Source organism: Cavia porcellus, unplaced genomic scaffold (assembly GCF_034190915.1).
Source record: "Cavia porcellus strain 051 isolate PalLab524CR breed Dunkin Hartley unplaced genomic scaffold, mCavPor4.1 scaffold_19, whole genome shotgun sequence".
NCBI classification, from domain to species: domain Eukaryota; kingdom Metazoa; phylum Chordata; class Mammalia; order Rodentia; family Caviidae; genus Cavia; species Cavia porcellus.
In genome coordinates, this window is record NW_026947502.1 from 22900272 (window position 1) to 22919123 (window position 18852).

Sequence of the window (18852 nt, forward strand, 5' to 3'; positions counted from 1 at the left end):
CCACAGGTGTTGCAAGAATAGACTGCTTTCTATGTTTTCTATGCCTTCTAAAGATACTATTATCTTCTGGCCTCTGTTTTTATAACATGTAATAAGTTGTTTTTCTGTATGTAATGTATCTCATTCTTTGGATATTTTTATAATTTTTTCTTTAGTTATCAATAATTTGATTGTGATTTGACTAGGCATGGTTTTCCTCGTAGTTACTGTGTTTCAGATGTTCTGAGTTTCTTAAATCTGTGGGTTGAATTTGTTTATGGAATTTGAAAAATTTTTAGTCATAGTTTCTGTTAGCTGTGTGTTTTGTGTGTGTGTTACTGAAAATCACATCTAGGGCCTTATGTGTATTAGGTAAACACTCTACTACTAAACTGTGTCCCCAACTCCTGCCATAACTTCTACAGTTATTTTTGCCCAATGTTCTTTCTCTTTTTTCTGAGGCTCTGATGACACATATCAAGCTATTTGAGGTTGTTCCTTTAAAGTTTTATTTTAAAAATAATTTTCCCATTGTATTTTGGTTTGGATAATTTTTATTAATTTGTTTTCATTTTTGTCTGGAGAAACACAGGCTGTGATGATAACTATTGAAGTAAAATACAATTTAATGCTTATAGTGTTTGGTGTTTTACTGATTTTGCAGGCCTAAAGATAGTAGTCTGGCCATCTATTCGGAGGATAAAAATATGCAGTGTAGCATCTCTGGGGCAATCTCCTTCTGAGGGTAGTAGTCACTATTGATTCCCTATTGTCTTGTTTTGAAGTTTGTATTGCTTTCATTGTTTTGTTAGGTTGGGCTTTATTCTGTTTTGTCTTGTTTGATTTTGTTATATCCAATGGCATGGGCTATTTCTAAGATAACAGGATATATTATGATAGACAGTTTGGATTTACTGCTGTACGCTAGCAAAAAGAGCTTCGTTATATTTATATTATACCAAAATACCTGTATCGTGGCCGTACTGTTCTGTATGCATTTTCCCCCCACTTCTGGGTGACCTAATTGATGTGTTAATCAATGCTCTCCTCTGTAAAGAATTATAAATCCTTGGGAACCTAACCTAATTGATATGTTAACCATTGTTGCCCTCTACAAATAACAGATGTGGTGCTAAAATAAGCTAACAAAAGATTGTTAATTACTGCTGGACTTCTCTGTTCTCTGCTAAGGAAAATAAAGATCTTCCTCATTAGCAGATTTCCTGATCCATGCCCATAACCCCTTACTTTGTAAACTGTGATATGTACATAAAGGCTGCAAGTATGGAGGAGCAACACACAGCTTTTGCAAATTCCAACAGCATTGTGTTGCTGGGCCCAAGATAAAATAAATCAGCACTGCTTTTTAAAAATATGTTTTTGCCTCATTTTTGAACTCAAGTTTGGGGACTCGTTTGTGGATTACAAGATTTACTATTATCTTATTTTGAAGTCTTTTACTGTGTTCATTGTTTTGTTTTTATTGGTTCTATTGTGTTTGATTTTTACTATGTCTAAGAGTATGGGTGGCTATTTTGAAGGTAGTGAAATGCATTACGGTGACCATTGTTGATTTCCTATTATCTTGTTTTGAAATTTTATGTCACTTACAATGTTTGTTTTGATTGGTTTTATTCTGTTTTGTTTTGCTTGGTTTTAGTCTCTTTAAAATGAAAATTACAAAAAAATTTATCTAATTTCTCCTGTGATCTGTTGGTTATTCAGGAGGGTTATTTAATTTCCATGTGTTTATATGGTTTTTGTGGGGGTTTTGCCATTGATTTCCAATTTAACTGCACTATGAACTGATAATTTCAGTTCCTTTGCTTTTACTTAAGCATGTTCTATGAGCTAGTATGCGGTCTATTTTTGAGAAAGTCCTAGGTACAGCTGAGAAGAATATGTATTCTTGTGGGAAGCCGCCTATGATGGCGCCCATTTCCTGCTTCCGGGTTCTTCCCGGCCTGAACAAGCCCGCCAAATTGTCATATCTGCCCAGTTACCCGTGACGCTAGCCTATCAGCTTGTTAGACGTGCTTCTCTGTGATTAGATACTGCTTCCCCTTATAAGAGGTTGTTCCTGCCCCCAACGGCGGAAGAGGAATCAAAACTGAGGGTGGCGGACCTTGTCAGGTCCGGTTCGCTGTACGTAATAAAGTTTGAGAGCTGATCCTGCTCGAGTTTGGTCTCCTGTCTCCCGCGGCTCCGGTCATCTGGGGGCCCGTACGGGGAAAAAGGAAAAAGACTCAGCGACGTGCCTCTTCGGCCGGGAGGTGCGATTGCTGTCGCCTGCGGTACGACGGAGGACCTGGCCCAATAACAACGGAAGGCCCCGAGCGCCTCTTCTCTTCACCCTGATCAGCTAGTGAGATACAGCAGTTCCCGGGACAGGTGAGTACTGGGTCACCTGGGTTGGGTGGACGCACCTAACAGATTTTGAGTGCCACACGGGTGGACGCCGGTCTTTTTTTTTTTTCTTTTTTCCCTTTGCATCTGTTTTGCTTTCGCTTTGCTAATATGGGCAACGCTGCTCGCAAGCCCCTTGCCGATTCCCTAAGGGTCTTATAAAGCTCGATCGGAATGCTCAGAGGAGCCCGGAGCCACTGCCGATTGTGGGTCTCCGGAGGACCCTCAGGGCTCTAATTCTGATTCTGAATCGGAAGGTTCAGAAGAGGAGGTTGTCTTCGCTAAACAGGACCCTCCTGCACAGCTTAAAGAGGAATTCAGGGCTCGGGAAGATAAAAAGGGGAACCAAACACCACCCTGCTCGAGCTACAAGTAGGAGACAGGGGAGGAGGAGGATATTATGAGCCCTTAGAAATTAAACAACTTAAAGCTATCAAGGACGCAGTTTCAGCTTATGGGCCCAATGCGCCATTTACCATGGCGCTTTTAGAGGCATTGGCAGGTCTGCTTTTAACTCCTGGAGATTGGACCCAGCTGGCACGCGCCTGCCTCTCCCCCGGACAATATTTAGATTGGAAGTCCTGGAATGAGGAATTCTGTGTAGAGCAGGCGGCAGCCAACAGGGAGAATAACCAGAGAGAGTGGAACAGGGATATGCTATTAGGGCGAGGAGCCTCTGAGGAAGATCAAACTCAATACCCTCGCCAGGTTTATGAACAAATTAGCCGCTGTGGCCTCCAGGCCTTGAGACGGCTGGCTGGAAAGGGAGAACATACGGGTCACCTTACAAAAATTATACAAGGGCAGGGAGAGCCATTTTCAGACTTTGTGGCCCGCATGCTTGAGGCCGCTAACAGGATTTTTCCAGATGCTGAGGCGGCTCACCCACTCATACCAACCCCAGGTGGTCGAGCTCCAGATAATACAGGAAGTCTTACGTCGCTTCCCAGGCGACGTTAACCTCCTGTCAGACTCCAAGTCCTCCATATTCCTAGGTATTCAACATCAGCTATGGAATAGAACCTCAAAAGTGTTCATCTCACATATCAGAGCCCATACTAATTTACGGGCCCTTGGCGGAGGGCAATGCCTTGGCAGACTCGGCCACGCGCCCGATATGGGTCTTCACCTTTCCCAACCCTCTGGAAGCAGCCCAAAAATTCCATTCTCAGTTCCATGTTAATGCCCGCACCCTTATGGCGCGCTTCAACATCACGAGAGCACAAGCACGAGAGATTGTACGGTATTGCCCAGCTTGTGTGATCTCTTCACCCCAACAATCTATTGGCATTAACCCAAGAGGACTTCGCCCAATCATATTTGGCAAATGGATGTTACACACATCCCAGAATTCGGAAAACTCAAATATGTACATGTTTCGGTTGACACCGCCTCCCAGGTTATGTTTGCTTCGGCAGAACCCGGAGAAAGGGCCACCCATGCTATTAATCATTGTCTTGCAGCCTGGGCTGCTTGGGGAAAGCCCAATATATTAAAAACAGACAATGGTCCTGCTTACACCAGCAACACTTTTGTAACATTCTGTCAACAAATGGATGTTGTCCTTAAGCATGGCATTCCATATAACCCTCAAGGACAAGGCATCATTGAACGGGCACATCAGACACTCAAGGGTGTCTTACAAAAGCAAAAAGAGGGGATAGGCCACGGCCTAATGCCCAAAGGAAGAATATCATTGGCACTCTTTACCATAAATTTTTTAAACCTTAATCACAATAATCATTCCCCTGCCATGGAGCACAATAACCCATCCCCGGCCGACAAAGGGCTGGTGAGATGGAAAGATGTCTTTACAGGACAATGGATGGGCCCGGATCCAGTGATTAGCTGGACCCGAGGTGCGGTTTGTGTTTTCCCACAGGAACCAGGTTGCGAACCGCTGTGGGTCCCGGAAAGATTGACGCGAGCAGTAAACTCCCCACCAGTTCCTGATAAAGCACAGGAGGATAAGCCCGCGGACACAAGTCAACTCGACCCTTCTGGGACCGATGCTCAGCGCCCGAGACCATCTACAAACTAAAATGTCTGGTTTGGAGTTTTTTCTATTCTGTGGGTTCCTATTAATCACCCCTGTTCGCACAAATTTGACCAATACTGTTAAAAATATGACAGCTTGGCTGCAAGATCACAGCTATGGCAGCCATGCAAATGGCAGCAGGTGGCCCATCAGGCCAGCAGGCCGCCGCATATCTCCTTCACATTGCAGAACATCAGCTATAAGAGCTGAGTGGGCAAGCCAATGACGGGTAAGACGGGAAAAGCCCTCCCGGTCAACCTAAGACAGGCTCCACTCAGATATACATGGCCTATAAGGCCAGGGGTCCCTCCCGGAGTCAAATTATTGGCATTGAGATGCGAGACCAAGGGTACTGCAGTGCCATCCGCCTCAAAGGTTGGGGGGAAGGCAGGAATGAATGTCTATATGCATCCAGGTTCGGTTCACAAAAGCCTGGCCCTGCGAAAAAATGAACCACTCACCTTGAGCATGGTCCTGGTGCAAGGATATGCACAAAACAAGGTGATGCACAGCAGGGTATAGACCTCTACATTCTCTCATGCCTCGGCCTACAAGGTAGGCCCACTCCTAGGTGTCTAACAGCAACAAGGTCATAGACACCTTGGAGGGACCCACAGACCATCCTATTTTAATAAATAAAAAAGGGGGAGATGTGGGAAGCCGCCTATGATGGCGCCCATTTCCTGCTTCCGGGTTCTTCCCGGCCTGAACAAGCCCGCCAAATTGTCATATCTGCCCAGTTACCCGTGACGCTAGCCTATCAGCTTGTTAGACGCGCTTCTCTGTGATTGGATACTGCTTCCCCTTATAAGAGGTTGTTCCTGCCCCCAACGGCGGAAGAGGAATCAAAACTGAGGGTGGCGGACCTTGTCAGGTCCGGTTCGCTGTACGTAATAAAGTTTGAGAGCTGATCCTGCTCGAGTTTGGTCTCCTGTCTCCCGCGGCTCCGGTCATATTCTGTTATCTGGTGAAAAACTGCAAATATCTACTAAGTCCATTTGTTTAAAGTTTCTGTTCAGATCTAATATTTCATTATTCAAATATGTGACAGTAGAGTATTGATAATACAATTGTATTAATGCTTGTCTGATAACATATATATATATATATATATATATATATAGTGATGATTTTATCTCTTTCAATCAGTCTTGGCTTGAAATCTACTTTGTCTGCAAATAGAGTAGTTACCTTTGATTTTTTGTGGCTTAGTATTGCTTGAAGTATTATTTTCTATACTTTGACTTTTCATTTATGAAGTTTTTTTTTTGTTAAATGTGTTTCTTGTATGCAGCATATTCTTGGACCTTTTTAAGCGCTTTCTTAGCCCTCTTAATAATCCCCTAGCTGTTTTCTTCTTACATTGAGCTTTTCCTACAAAATTTTCAAAAGGTATTTATTATAGTTAGTTCATGGTCTGCTAATGTTAACACCTGACTCATCTTTAAATCTGCTTCTGTTGGCCATTTAGTCCCTTGATTGCCATATTTTCCTATTCCTTTGTATGCAAAGTATTTTTTATTTTGTATATATTGTATGTTGTTATACATGAATCTTTGGATTCTGTTATCTTTCTATGAAAAGTATTAAATTTTGCCCTAGCAGATGGTTAAATCATGGATATTTCACCTTAGTCCTGTGAACTCTTAGTTTTAATCTTTATAGGAATTATTCTTTGTGTGTCTTGTCCTTATTCTCAGGGTATGGTCTGTAGTGTTAGGATGTAGCCCTTTTGCCTAAGGCATTGTCCTGGAAGAGTTTTGAACAGAAAGGCTTCTGTGTCTTTAATTTAGTAGAACTGAACTCCAGTTACTGTTCAACTCTATTCTTCCTGCAATTGCTTTCTTCTTGATACCTTTAGAGTCTCAATTTGAGGAGAATTAGTATGTACATTTTACGGCACCCCTCTTCAAGGGAATGTGCTGAAACCAGTTACTATGCTTCTCATCCAGAATGTTGGCTCTTTTAAAATCTTTACCACTTCCGTCAGCCTCTGTTGCTGTTTAGTGTTTTAAAGCAGTTGCTTTTAAACTATGTTGTCCAGATTATATAATTGCTACACACAGGAGGGCTAGTACAAGCTATTCTGCTATTACCATGACGGGAAACTTTTTTCTGAAATCTCAACATCAGTGCATTTGGGAGTTCTAAGAAAGTAAGGAAGCAATAACCATGAGCCCTGAGAAACTCAACGGGTCCAATGGGAAAGAAGCAGAATGATACAGTAATGTTAAGACCACAGGCTTTGCTGGGTATATGGTACATGCCTATTATTTGGGTATTTGGGAGACTGAGGCATGAGGATTGTGAGTTTGAGGGTGTCTTGCCTTCATAGGGAGACCTTCCATAAATACCAAGGTGGGAGGGAACACAGGCTTTGGAGGCAATATAGGTTTAAATCCCAACTCTGCCACCATCTTCAAACACACTGCTTAGCCAATTAATTTTCTGTCTTCTCAGCTTCCAAATGAGAATAATATCTTTTTCATAGTTGCAAGTGCTTATGCATGTATGTATGTATTAAATAAAATTCTTTTCATTAGGCCTGGCATAGTAAGACTATTTCAGAAAATGATGAGTTATTTTGGAGGAGGAGAAAGAAGAGGGAAGCAGGGTTAGGAGACCCCTTTTCCCAGACAGTGGACTTCTGTTAGGAGACCTCCATTAGGGCTAAAAGTCTGTACCTCCAACTCTAGTTGTTCATAATTGTTTGAGATAAAAAATTTCTAAATCTCAGAACTTCTTTGTGTTAGTTAAGTGTTATCAAGAATGAGAGGTTCTTAACCAGATACATGCAGAATTTTTAAAGGAGTCAAACCAGATGGTGTCTGGAACTGTGTCTTCAAGGGCAAAGGCCAGGAAACCATACTGTACCCTTAAGCCCTACTCCAAAACAGATTCCTTCTCTAGGCTCTCCAGCCAGAGATAAAATCATTCTAAATACCAAACCCAAGTACATGTAGATTTCTTATGTGGTAAATTTCTCATAATATCAAATTTATATTTTAGGCAATTACAGGGAATGTAATTCAGTGACTTCTGAACACATTCATGATGTACAGCTATCCCCACTATCTAAATACAGAATATTTACATCACCGTAGAAAGAAATACGATTATCCCTTAAACAGTCTTTCCCCAGTCTTCCTTCTTCTGGTCCTTGGCAACCACCATGCTGCTTTTTCTTTTTCTTTTTTTTTTTCTGGTACCAGTGGCTTCTTCTCCTGTGAAGATTTCACATAGATGCAATCATACTGTATGTGATTTCCTGTGTTTGGATTCTATCACTTAGCATAATGTTTTAAGTTTTGTCCATTGCTTGGAATTTTTAGCAGTTTTACATAAATGTTGCTGTCTTTTTGACCTTTTCAAGTTATCTTCCTCATGGGGTTTCCTATAAGAGGGAGTAGAGAACTTGGATGAAATGGGGGAGCAGACAGTGGGTACACAGCAGGCTGGGCACATACACACACTTCATAGTTCCTGTGTCTGCCCCCCATCCCTCGCCACCCCATCAGTTGACAATTGGAGGCCCTGCTGTGACGGACTTTTTCAGATTTTCTACTGAAAGCCTTGTTGACCCAGCTATGGACAAAAGATTGATATTTTTCTGAGAGACAATTAACTTCCATCAGGCAATGTTATATAGAAGGTACCTGAACTTTACAGTCAGATATGAATTTGAATTGCACATCAGAGACTGCATATAGATTTGGGAAATCCAAGAGCGAAAAAAATCTCTTTTGCAGGTAGTATAGCAAATGGGCAAATATCCAGAACCCTTCCTTTGCTACAAAATGACAAAAGACAAGAATAGAAGAAGTCCTTTTTTCGTGTCTAAATCAGCCTTGAGGAGTTCTGAATGCCTTGTGTCACAGAGGAGCAATAGAATGATTTTTGTGTGACCAAGAATAGCAAGCAAGTGGTTGCACAGTCTTAGCTTCATCTCATTTTTATGGTGCCAGCACAGCAAGGGTATGACATTTATGGCAAGCGGAGTGGTGGCATAGGTCTAGAATAGATCTGCAGATCTGGAGGAGACTTGCTGGAAAGACAAAGCAGAGGCAGTTTAGGTATCTCACTGAAGTAGGCATTAGGATATCTCAGCATCCTTGTGGCAGCCAGCAAGAAGCAGACATCTTTGTAGGATGTGAGAAGCCTGCAATTTAGGTGTGATAGGTCTAGAAACAGGAAGCGACAGCTGATGAACTGAATGAGATTAGGTCTTTGCAGTAGGATGAGGTCTCAAGAACTTTGGGCTAATATAGAAAAGGCAACTTTTGAATAAATAGGCTGAGAAAAATCAAAGAAGAATATCTGAACCCCAGTGAACTTCATTTACCACTCCTGAAATAGAGAGGGCTTCTCCCTTTACAAGCATCATCGGTAAGAGAAAAATGCCTAAAATTAGGCTACTGCATTAAAATGCAGAACTTTCTTAGATTTAGGGGGACAACTGTCTAGGCCAGGGGCATAATTCCTCAGCTAAATACCTGGGGAAGCTGCTTAGGGCAAGACCTGCCTAGGCCTTGTGTGGGAAGGGAGGGGTTCATTTAAACCAGGCCCTGGATTGTGTGAGTGTCTCAGCGACTCTTGTGAAAGCTCCACTTCAGCTGCAGGGCTTCCTTTCTCATTGCTCTCCCCTTTTATCTTTGTGTCTCTTTTAATTGAGGTAAAGTGCACATAACATGAAATTAACCATTTTAAAGCATATCATTCAGAGTCAGTACGTTCACAAGGTTGTGCAACATTAGCTGTCTGCTTCCAAAACATTTTCAGCACCTTCCAAGGAGACTGCTTATTAAGTAGTCCTCTTTCCCCTCCGCCAGCCTCTGGTAATTGCCAATCTGTTTTCTGTCTGTGCCTATTTGCTTATTTGATTCTTGCTCTATAAATGAAATGATACAATATGTGACCTTTGTGTCTGACTTCTTTCTTCCTCCTAATTCCTTTTGTACTCTGTCTTTTCTCCTTAAAGCTTTGGAGTCAACCCAAATAGTCTCCAGGTATTTCCAGATTCCATTTTCCAGGAATTAAGTCAAAGAAAAGAAAGAAACAAGGTAAGAGAGCTTGGGGGTGGGGATTAATTCAATTTATTTATTTTTTGGTACCAGGAATCAAACTCAGGATCTTGTGCTTGGCGGGCAGGTGCTTATACTACTGAGCTATATCCTTGCCCTCAATTCAATTTAGGAAAAGGAAAAAACTAGCATTTTCTGATCAGGCCCCAGCAGCTGAATTTGTTGAGAGACCAGTTATTCCCAGCCACGAGGTTTTAAGTACCATGCCTCCTGTGCCAGGCCCCTTGGAAGAGAGGTTCTGCATGGCTCTTAATTGGAACCAGGTGCTCTGTGCCCAAGAAGGAACAAATGCAGCCTAACGCAACTGTGGTGGGGCTGGATGTCCACCCAGCAGTATTTCGAATTGGGCAAAAACTCCTGGCAAAACAGTAACTGTATGAGGTTGCGGCTTTCTTTTCAAGTGGCTGGCTGTGAGACCTGGACATGCCTTGAGGATACTCATCAGAAGCTGCAGGTCAAGTCAAGTATTTTGCTGACTGATACTGAGGAAGACTTTTGAACTGTAATCGGAGGAAATTGTAGGGTGAGAAAAGTGGTGGGGGAGATTTTTCTCAAACTGTGTGTCTGTGTTAAGAGTGGTTGGTGATGCACTAATGGCTCTTTGGTTTCTCTAGCTTTAGTAATGTTTTTCTGCAGCTAAACGCTTCCCCCTTTCTGTCTCCTGGATGGGAGAAATATGGGTTGCAGTTACAGAATGTGTTTTGGACGGGCTCTCCCTGGACTTTATTCATGCAGGATGGGCATATTTATCTATGAGGACTCATACACCAACCTATGGGGCTCTGAAAAACATACCGTACCCTTCCTCTCCTGTATGATACTGCTTATGTATGTGAGATTACATGACCTTGGGTTAGTTCTTTTTTCAGGCTCTAGTTTCCTCAACTGTAAATGAAGACATTAGATTATGTAGTGGTTTGAATAGAGTCTTTAAAAACATATGTTCACCCAGAATCTTAGAAAGTGACTGTAAAGGAGATGAAACTGTACCTCTGAAGTTTTCTGATATAGGGGACTGAAACTCCCAATCTACTATATGTCCAGTAAGAGTTCGTGTTCTCTAAAATCGAAGAATGAATTTTAGGAACAATGGATGTTAAGAGTGGAATGTATTTATTGAGAGAAAGAGGGACTCTGTCTTTTCTAGGGACCTTATTATAGAGTAAAATCATGAGGTTAGACAGGTCAAAGGTGGGGAAAATAGAAATCTGCAAGGTGGGCAGGACAAAACTGGTCAACCAATAAGATTACTTGCTCAGGTAAATTTGATTGAATTAGGAACAAATAGGGGAACAAGTCACATAGTAAGCGGGCAGGCTAACAGCAGGGACTCTACCTACAGGGAGCTGGGATGCTGACTCCTGACTTCCTCAAGGTAATAGAGAAGTATTTGAACTCTGGAGCCTTAGGATGTGGTTGTATTTGCTTTGTCTTTGTCTTGAGATTTGGCCCACAGCAGGAGGTGATTGTCTCTTCCTAGGCTGAACCTCTTCCAAGGTATCTGAACTTCTGCTCTGGCTCTTCTGAGGGCCCAGCCCTGGCTGACTGCCTATAATATCTCTAACTAACTCAGCTGCCTGTAACATTTCAATATTTGAGTTTATGGAATGGGGATTGGGCAGATTAACAGGAAAAGAACAAACTAAGTAAGTTCATTATCACGTGCAATGCACACCTAAGAGAAACTTCAATGACAGGTAACTCAAAGGGTTATAGGAGATCTTCAACAAAGAATACATTTTAGAGAATTGATGAGACAAAGTAAAGGTTACAGGCTTCCTGATTGGAAAGGTAAATATATAGGAAAGTAAACTGTAGATAAGGGTTTGTTGGAAAGGTTCATGGACTTCTCTGATACCCTCAACTAAAGGTCTGTAGTTGTCTCTGGAGATTATTTCTGTCTTTCCTGTTAGGAGGACCAAGAAGATACTTTCACAAATTTATGTCTTGCTTTTAGGCATATGGAGGAGAGCAGAGAGTATTTCTGCTTTTTGCAAAAATTGAGTTAAACTTAACAATGTTTCATATTGTGGGGAGCCATATTGTGGTCTCCTACATGGCTTTATTTAAAAATAGTGTCTTGACAGGTGTACATAAGGTGAGGATAATAATGAAATACTGGACAAGGAAGGGCCTTCAATCCAAAGAAAAGAGACAGAAAGGGATATCCAGATACTCAAGGCATATAATTACAGGCAGAGGTCAGAACAGTGCATCTCCAAGCCAGAAGAAACTGAGTGTGGTTGTGCATACTTGTAATCCCAGAATTCTTGGAGGCTGAGGCAGGAGGATAGTAAGTTCAAGTCCTGACTGAACAACTTCATGAGTCCTTGTCTCAAAGAAAGGGATGAGAATGGGGATGTAGTTCAGTGCAAAGGCCGTGAGTTCTATCTCAATACTACACACATACACACACACACCAAAAAAAAAAAAAAAAAAAAAATCTAAGGGAGAGACTTAGACCTCACAGAATCTAGAAGCAACCAATTTCTCTGGCACCTTTGACTTTTGAATTTCTGGTCCCCCAAACTGTGAGAATATATTTCTGGCTTTTTTTTCTTTTGTCTTTTTTGAGATAGGGTTTCACTGTGCAGTTCAGGCTGGACTTGAACTTGTAGCAATCCTCCTGCCTCAGCCTCCTAAGTGCTGGGATTACAGGCATGTACCATACCTGGCTATATTTCTGCTTTTAAAGTCAGTTTGTTAAGTGCTTTGTTACATCAGCAACAGAAATGAAAACAGGTTAGATATTGCTTCTAGGATTCATTCATCTCTTCACAGCTCTTCTAGTTTTTTTTGCTTTTTTTTTTTTTTTTTTTGTCTTTTTCCTTTTTATCAGTGCCGGGGATTGAACTCATGACTGCCTGCTTGCAAGGCAGGCACTTATGCCGCTGAGCTAAATCTCCAGCCCCAGCTCTTCTAGTTTTAACAAAGTGTAGTCACATAACTTTATTTCATGTACCTGGCCTTGAACTCATTGCAGTCCTCCTGCCTCAGCCTCCCAGGTGCTGGGATTACAGGCATTCATCACCAGGCCTGATTTGTACCCTAGTAAATTCTTACCTGGTGGCTTTTCTAGGTGCAATATTCCACCAGCCCCCTCAGCCCCATTTTTGTTTTGCAGGGAATTATTTGCAGCAGGTTGGTGGCCCCAGGACTCCAGTGCACCTGTTCTTTCTTTAGCACAGGACCAGTTAGTGGTTTCTGGTAACAGCAGTGATGTTACCCTTGTCTCCATCACCACTTTGTCTGTGGAGACGCATATGGTTGATGAATCTCACAGTCATGAGTTGGAGGTGGCTGAGGAAGGGTCAGCCTTACCATTGTGCCTGGGCAATTGTGGACTAAGACTCAGACTGACCTAGGCTTTCATGGCTCAACAAGATCCTTTAGGCCTATTTCCACCTATGGAAACTGTATGCTGTATATCATTGTTTGCATGTGTAAAGGTGATGTCTCATGGCAGAGTAGAAAAGCATGTTCTCTTAGCTTCAGACCCAGGTTTGAATCATAGCTCGCGGTTTTCTAGCTATGGAACCCCAGGCAATGACCTCACTCTGCTAGCATTCAAGTTCTTTATAATTTGGGATAATATCCCCACCTTGCAGGATTTTTTGTGAGGGCTGGGGATAAAGTACAAAATGTCTGGCACGTGGCAGGCTATACAAGAGAGCTGATCACATCACTTCCCCAATAGTCGCACTGCATTTACTACAACATTTACACAGGGTTTTGTTTCTGTCTCTTGAATAATTAGTCAGCTTTCCTTAATCTCATGAGTTCCAGCATCTTTCTCAAGATGCTGTGTGGGAAATAATCTGATGCCAGACATTCCTCAAGGGATTGGTGTGTGCACATCATGACATTGGAAGGGAATGGATACGGGTCTTGGGATTGGGCCCACCTGGTTCAAATCAGCCATTTCTAGCCATGAGATTCATCTGCTCATTAGTTAAATGGGAGGAGAGGATCTGCCAGCAGCTTTGCACTGACCTCAGTGTGTGGCCAAGACCATGAAGTCAGTGAGAGTCGGTGTTTTCACCGTCTCATCTTATAAATTCACCTTCTCATCTATAACCAGGAGATCTTCCATTTCCCCAAATGTTGCTCTTTAATCCTGTTATCTACCATCAAAAGAATATGGAAGATGAAATAATTTTCAAAACAAGGTCATTGGAATGGCGTCACCTTGAGAGGTGAACAAATCCCTCTTCAGCTAATGACTGTATATTTTATTCTAGATTCAGCCCAGGGTTTAACAGGTATTTGCTCTTTCTCCCTTGGCTTTTCCTATCACTCCATTCCCTTCCCTCCAATTTAAGTGAAGATATATTTTGGTTGCTTTAAAGTTTTTCTCTCATGTTTGATACATAATTGTACATATTTATGGGGGATAGTTTGATTTTATATATATACTTCGGGTAATGATCAAATCAGAGTAATTAGCATATTAATCACCTTATATATAGTTTTTCTGATGAATATAATTAAAGTCTTTTTGAAATATACTCTGTTAACTTTACTCACCCTCCTGTACAATAGAACACCAAGTTTAATTTCTCCTAACCATAATTTTGAATCTATTGACCAACCTCTTCCTCATTCATCCTTCCTTCCCTCTCTCTCCAGCCTCTGGTAAACATTATTCTATTGGCTGCTTCTAAAATGTTAACTCTTTTAGATTCCATATATGAGTGGGATTTTGCATGATGTGTCCTCCTGTGCCTGGCTTATTTTAGTTAACATAATTCATTCATGTCACAGGTGACAGCATTTCACTCTTTTTGTGGCTGGATAATGTTCCATACTGGCATACATCACCTTGGCTTTAGCAAATCATGCGCTGATAGTACGTTGATTCCAAGTCTTGGCTATTGTGAATAGTGCTGCCATAAACGTGGGAGTGCAGGTGCCTTTCTTGGCAAACAGATTTAATTTCCTTTGAGTGTCCACCCAGTAGTGGAAATGCTGGATTATTTGTTTGTTCTATTTTAATTTTTAAAAGGAACTTTCTTACTATTTTTCGTAGTTTTGGACAATAGTGGTTCTCACTAGAGGGATGTGACATGTCACTGTGGCTTTGATTTTCATTTCCCTGATGAAGAGTGATGCAAACTTTTTCTTATATATTTATTGCTTATTATATGCCTTTTGAGAAATGTCTGTTCAAATCTCTTGCCCAGTTTTTTTTTTTTCCTTTTTCCTTTTTTTTTTTATCGGTACCAGGAATCAAACTCATGACTGCCTGCTTGCAAGGCAGGCGCTTATGCCACTGAGCTAAATCCCCAGCCCCTCTTGCCTAGTTTTGAATCAGATTTTTTTCTGTTGGATTGCTTGTGTAGTAAGCTGGATACCAGCTGTTTATCAGATGTATAGCTTGTGTTTCTCCTGTTCTGTAGACTGCCTCTTCAGTATGCTGTTTCCTTTGCTGTGAGGACGTTTTTTAGTTTTTTGTAACCCTATTTGTCTGTTTTTGTTGCTTCTGCTATTGATTTTTTTTTTTTTTGTCTTTTTTGAGACAGGGTCAGTTCAGTCTGGGCTTGAGCTTACTTTGTAACTCAGGCTGGTCTTGAGTTTCCAATAATCCGTCTGCCTCAGCCCTCCCAAGTGTTGGGATTATAGGCTTGGGCCACCATGCCTGGCTTTTGCTTATGTTATTGAGATCATAATCCAAAAATCTTTTCCAAGGCTGATGTCCCAAAGTTTTCCTCCTGCATTTTCTTCTACTGGTCATAGTTTAATAGATTCAAGTCTTACGTGTAGGTTGTTAATACATTTTAAGGTGGTGTCTTAGTCATTTTCTTTGTAATTGAGACAAAACACCCAAGACCTGCAATTTAGTATTTTGGGGGGTCGGGGTGCTGGAAATTGAACACAGGACCTCACACTTGCAAATAGCTGTGCCACTGAGATAAGTCCTTGGCCCAAAACCTGCAACTTAAAGGGGAGGTTTCTTTGGCCTACTGTTACAATCCAAGGCCAGCTGGCCCTAAAGCAGAAGAGGCATGGCCAGGCCAAGGGGACAGGAAGCAGAGAGAGAAGAGAAGAGTTGAGGAGAAAGATCCACCCTTCCAAGTTACACCCAAGTCACCTGTCTTTTCCGTCTGGGCCCCACCTCTTACTAGGCACATTCAGCTATGGATTCTCAGTGGATTAATCCCTGGTGAGTGTAAAGCCCTCAGGATCCACGCACTTTCTAAAAGCCCTACCTCTGAACACATGGGGCCTGAGTGGACATTTTCAAAATTCTAAAGCATAGCAGTTGGTTTTTGTAATTGGTGAGAAAGGGTGATCTAGTCTCTTCTACATGAAGAGGCTTTCCTTTCTTCAGTGGATACTCTTGCCTCTTTTGTCAAAAAGAGTTGGCTGTAAATATGTGGATGTATTTATGAGCTTTGTATTCTATTCCACTGATCTATGTATCTGTCAGTGTAGTGCAGTTTTAGTCACCATTGTTGGCTGTGCATTTTGAAGTCAGGTATTGTGGTGCCTCCTGCTTTGTTCTTTTTGTAAGGAATGCTTTGGCTAATTCAACACCTTCTGTGGTTTCACACAAATTTTAGTAGTGTTTTTCCTATTTCTATGAAAAATGTTGATATTTTCATAGGCATTGCATGAAATCCTTGTATCAGTGAGTAATATGGACATTTAGAAATATCTTGATAATCAAAAACATGAAGCATCCTTTTTTTGTGTGTCACTTTCAATTTCTTTCTTCTTTTTGGTACCAGGAATCAAACTCACAACCTCACACTTGCCAGGCAGATGCTTGTGCCACTGAGCTAAACCCCTAGTCCCTTTAAAAAAATTTTTTTTTATCACCTTCAATTTCTTTCATCAGTGTTTTGGAATTTTCATTGTAGAGGTCCATTTACTTCCTTGGTTAAATTTATTCCTTGGTATTTTATTTTGCATAGACATTGTGAATGAGATCGAATTCATTCTCTCTCTCTCTCTCTCTGTCTCTCTCTCTCTCTTTCTCTCTCTCTCTCTCTCTCTCTCTCTCTCTCTCTCTCTCTCTGTGAGACAGGGTCTTGCTATGCAGTTCAGGTTGGCCTTGAACTCATTTTGTAGCCCAGGCTGGCCTTGAACTTGCAGCAATCCTCCTGCCTCAGCCTCCCGACTGCTAGAATTACAGGCATGTGCCACCACACCCTGATTTTTACATGTTAATTTTGTATCATGTAATCTTACTGAATGTCTTTAAGCTTTCTGAATTTATTGGTCAGTTCTAACAGTTCCTTTGGTGGCGTCTTTAGATTATTTTACATATTAAATCATGTCATCGGCAAATGGATAGTTTGACTTCCTTATTTGTATTTTGGATGCCCCTTATTTCTTTGTTTTAATGCTTTGGCTAAGACCCCCATAACTAGACTGAATGAGCTGTGAAAGTGAACATTTCTTTCTTCTTATCCTAAAGCAGTGATGGGGAGACTTTTTAAGAGATCAGAGTACCAAACTGTAACCTAAAACCCGCTTGTTTATCACAAAGTGCCAACCCTGCGATTAAACCTGAATACTTTCTGAGGTTTTAGTTTAGAAAAAACAATTTCACATTAATATCTTTTGTCCTAAAATAAAAATATAGTAGCTCACATGCCATTGGTTCGCTGTCACTGTCCTAAGGGACATGATTTTATTTTTATTTTTTATTGTTTTAAAATACAACAGAACAAGACAGAATAAAGCCAACTGAGACAGCGTAGAGAAATTGGTACAGAACTGCACAGCAGATTACTGCGATAACAGCACTAGGTATCACAGTACATCTCATTATCATCACATTAGTTGTTCTCTCAATCACATCCATCAAAATAAAATGAAATACAGAACGTTATAGAACTTATCAAAATAGAATATTAAATAGAGTAGTACTATTAATCAGAATAAAGCAAAACAGTAATAAAAATATTTGCCTTCAAAGAAATGGTAGAAGGAAATCCCCCTTATTTTCTACGGTCAACCTCCCAAGAGATGCTCAGATCTCTGGTTCCCATTTGCTAACGTGGGACAGGAGAAAGCCAGGAGGGGAAGTGGGATGTTTGACTCTCAGCCCATTCACCAGTAGGCTCACTATTGCTTAGCAGGGGGGCAGGCTGGTTGCTTGGTTTCCCAGCATCCTAAGTTCCAACATGGCTTGGATCTCAGGAGCTGCTGGTGGTTCTCCCCCTGGAGGGTCCACAGCCTGCCATACCACAGCCACTTACCAGGGAGGGGAGCTGCTTGCTTGGTTTCCCAGGGTCCTAAGTTACGGGACATGATTTTAGCCTTTCTGCATTTGTATGAAGTAGGCTGTGGGTTTGCCATATATAGTCCTTATTGTGTGATATACTTACCTTCTATCCCTAGTGTTTGAGGTTTTTTTCATCTTGAAAGGATATTGAATTTTATCCTTTTCTGTATATATTGAGAAAATATGGGTTTTTAAATCCTTCATTCTATAGGTGTCATTTATTATGCTTATTTAGTATATGCTAAACCATCCTTGCATCTCTTGTATGAATCACACTTCATCAGGGTGTGTAATTTTTTCCCGTGCTTTTGAATTTGATTTGCTACTATTTTGCTGAGAATTTTTGCATCTGTGTTCATTCAGAATATTGTTCTGTAGTTTTTTGGTTGTGCCATTTATCTGACAGGTAAATAGAATATAGAACGACCTTGGATGGTTTCCTTCCCTTTCAATACTTTGGAATAGTTTGAGATTAATTGGTGTTATTTCTTTAAAATGACAGTGAAGCCATCTAGTCTTGGGCTTTTTGTTCTTGTTTTGATTTTTTTTTTATATCAGCGATTATGCTTGCCAAGCAGGCACTGGCAAGTATACCACTGAGTTAAATCCCCAGCCCTCTCATTTGGCTTTTTGAGGCAGGGTCTCAGTGTGTAGTTCTGGCTGGTTTTGAACTCATTATGTAGCCCAGGCTTGCCTTAAACTTACAGTGATCCTCCTTCCGTACTTTCTCAGGTGCTGGGATTACAGGTGTGTGCCACCATGTCTGACTTCTTTCTTTTTTTGGCGGGGGGCGGGGGGAATGGGAGACATTTCATTAGTAATTTAATCTCATTATTGATTATCAATATATCAGGTTTTTTGTATCCTTATGGTTTAATTTTGGCACACTCTATGTGTCAGAATTTTACTCATTTCTTCTAGATTTTCCAATTTGTTGATACTGGGGAGCAGTGCAGGATGGTCATTTGTATTTCTGTGGCATCAGTTGTAATGTTTCCTTTTTTGTCCCTGATTTGGTTAAACTAGTTAGTTTCAGCTAACACTGTTAATTTTATCTTTTTAAAAAATCAACTTCATTTTGTTGACTTTTATATTTTTGTTTGTTTTGGTCT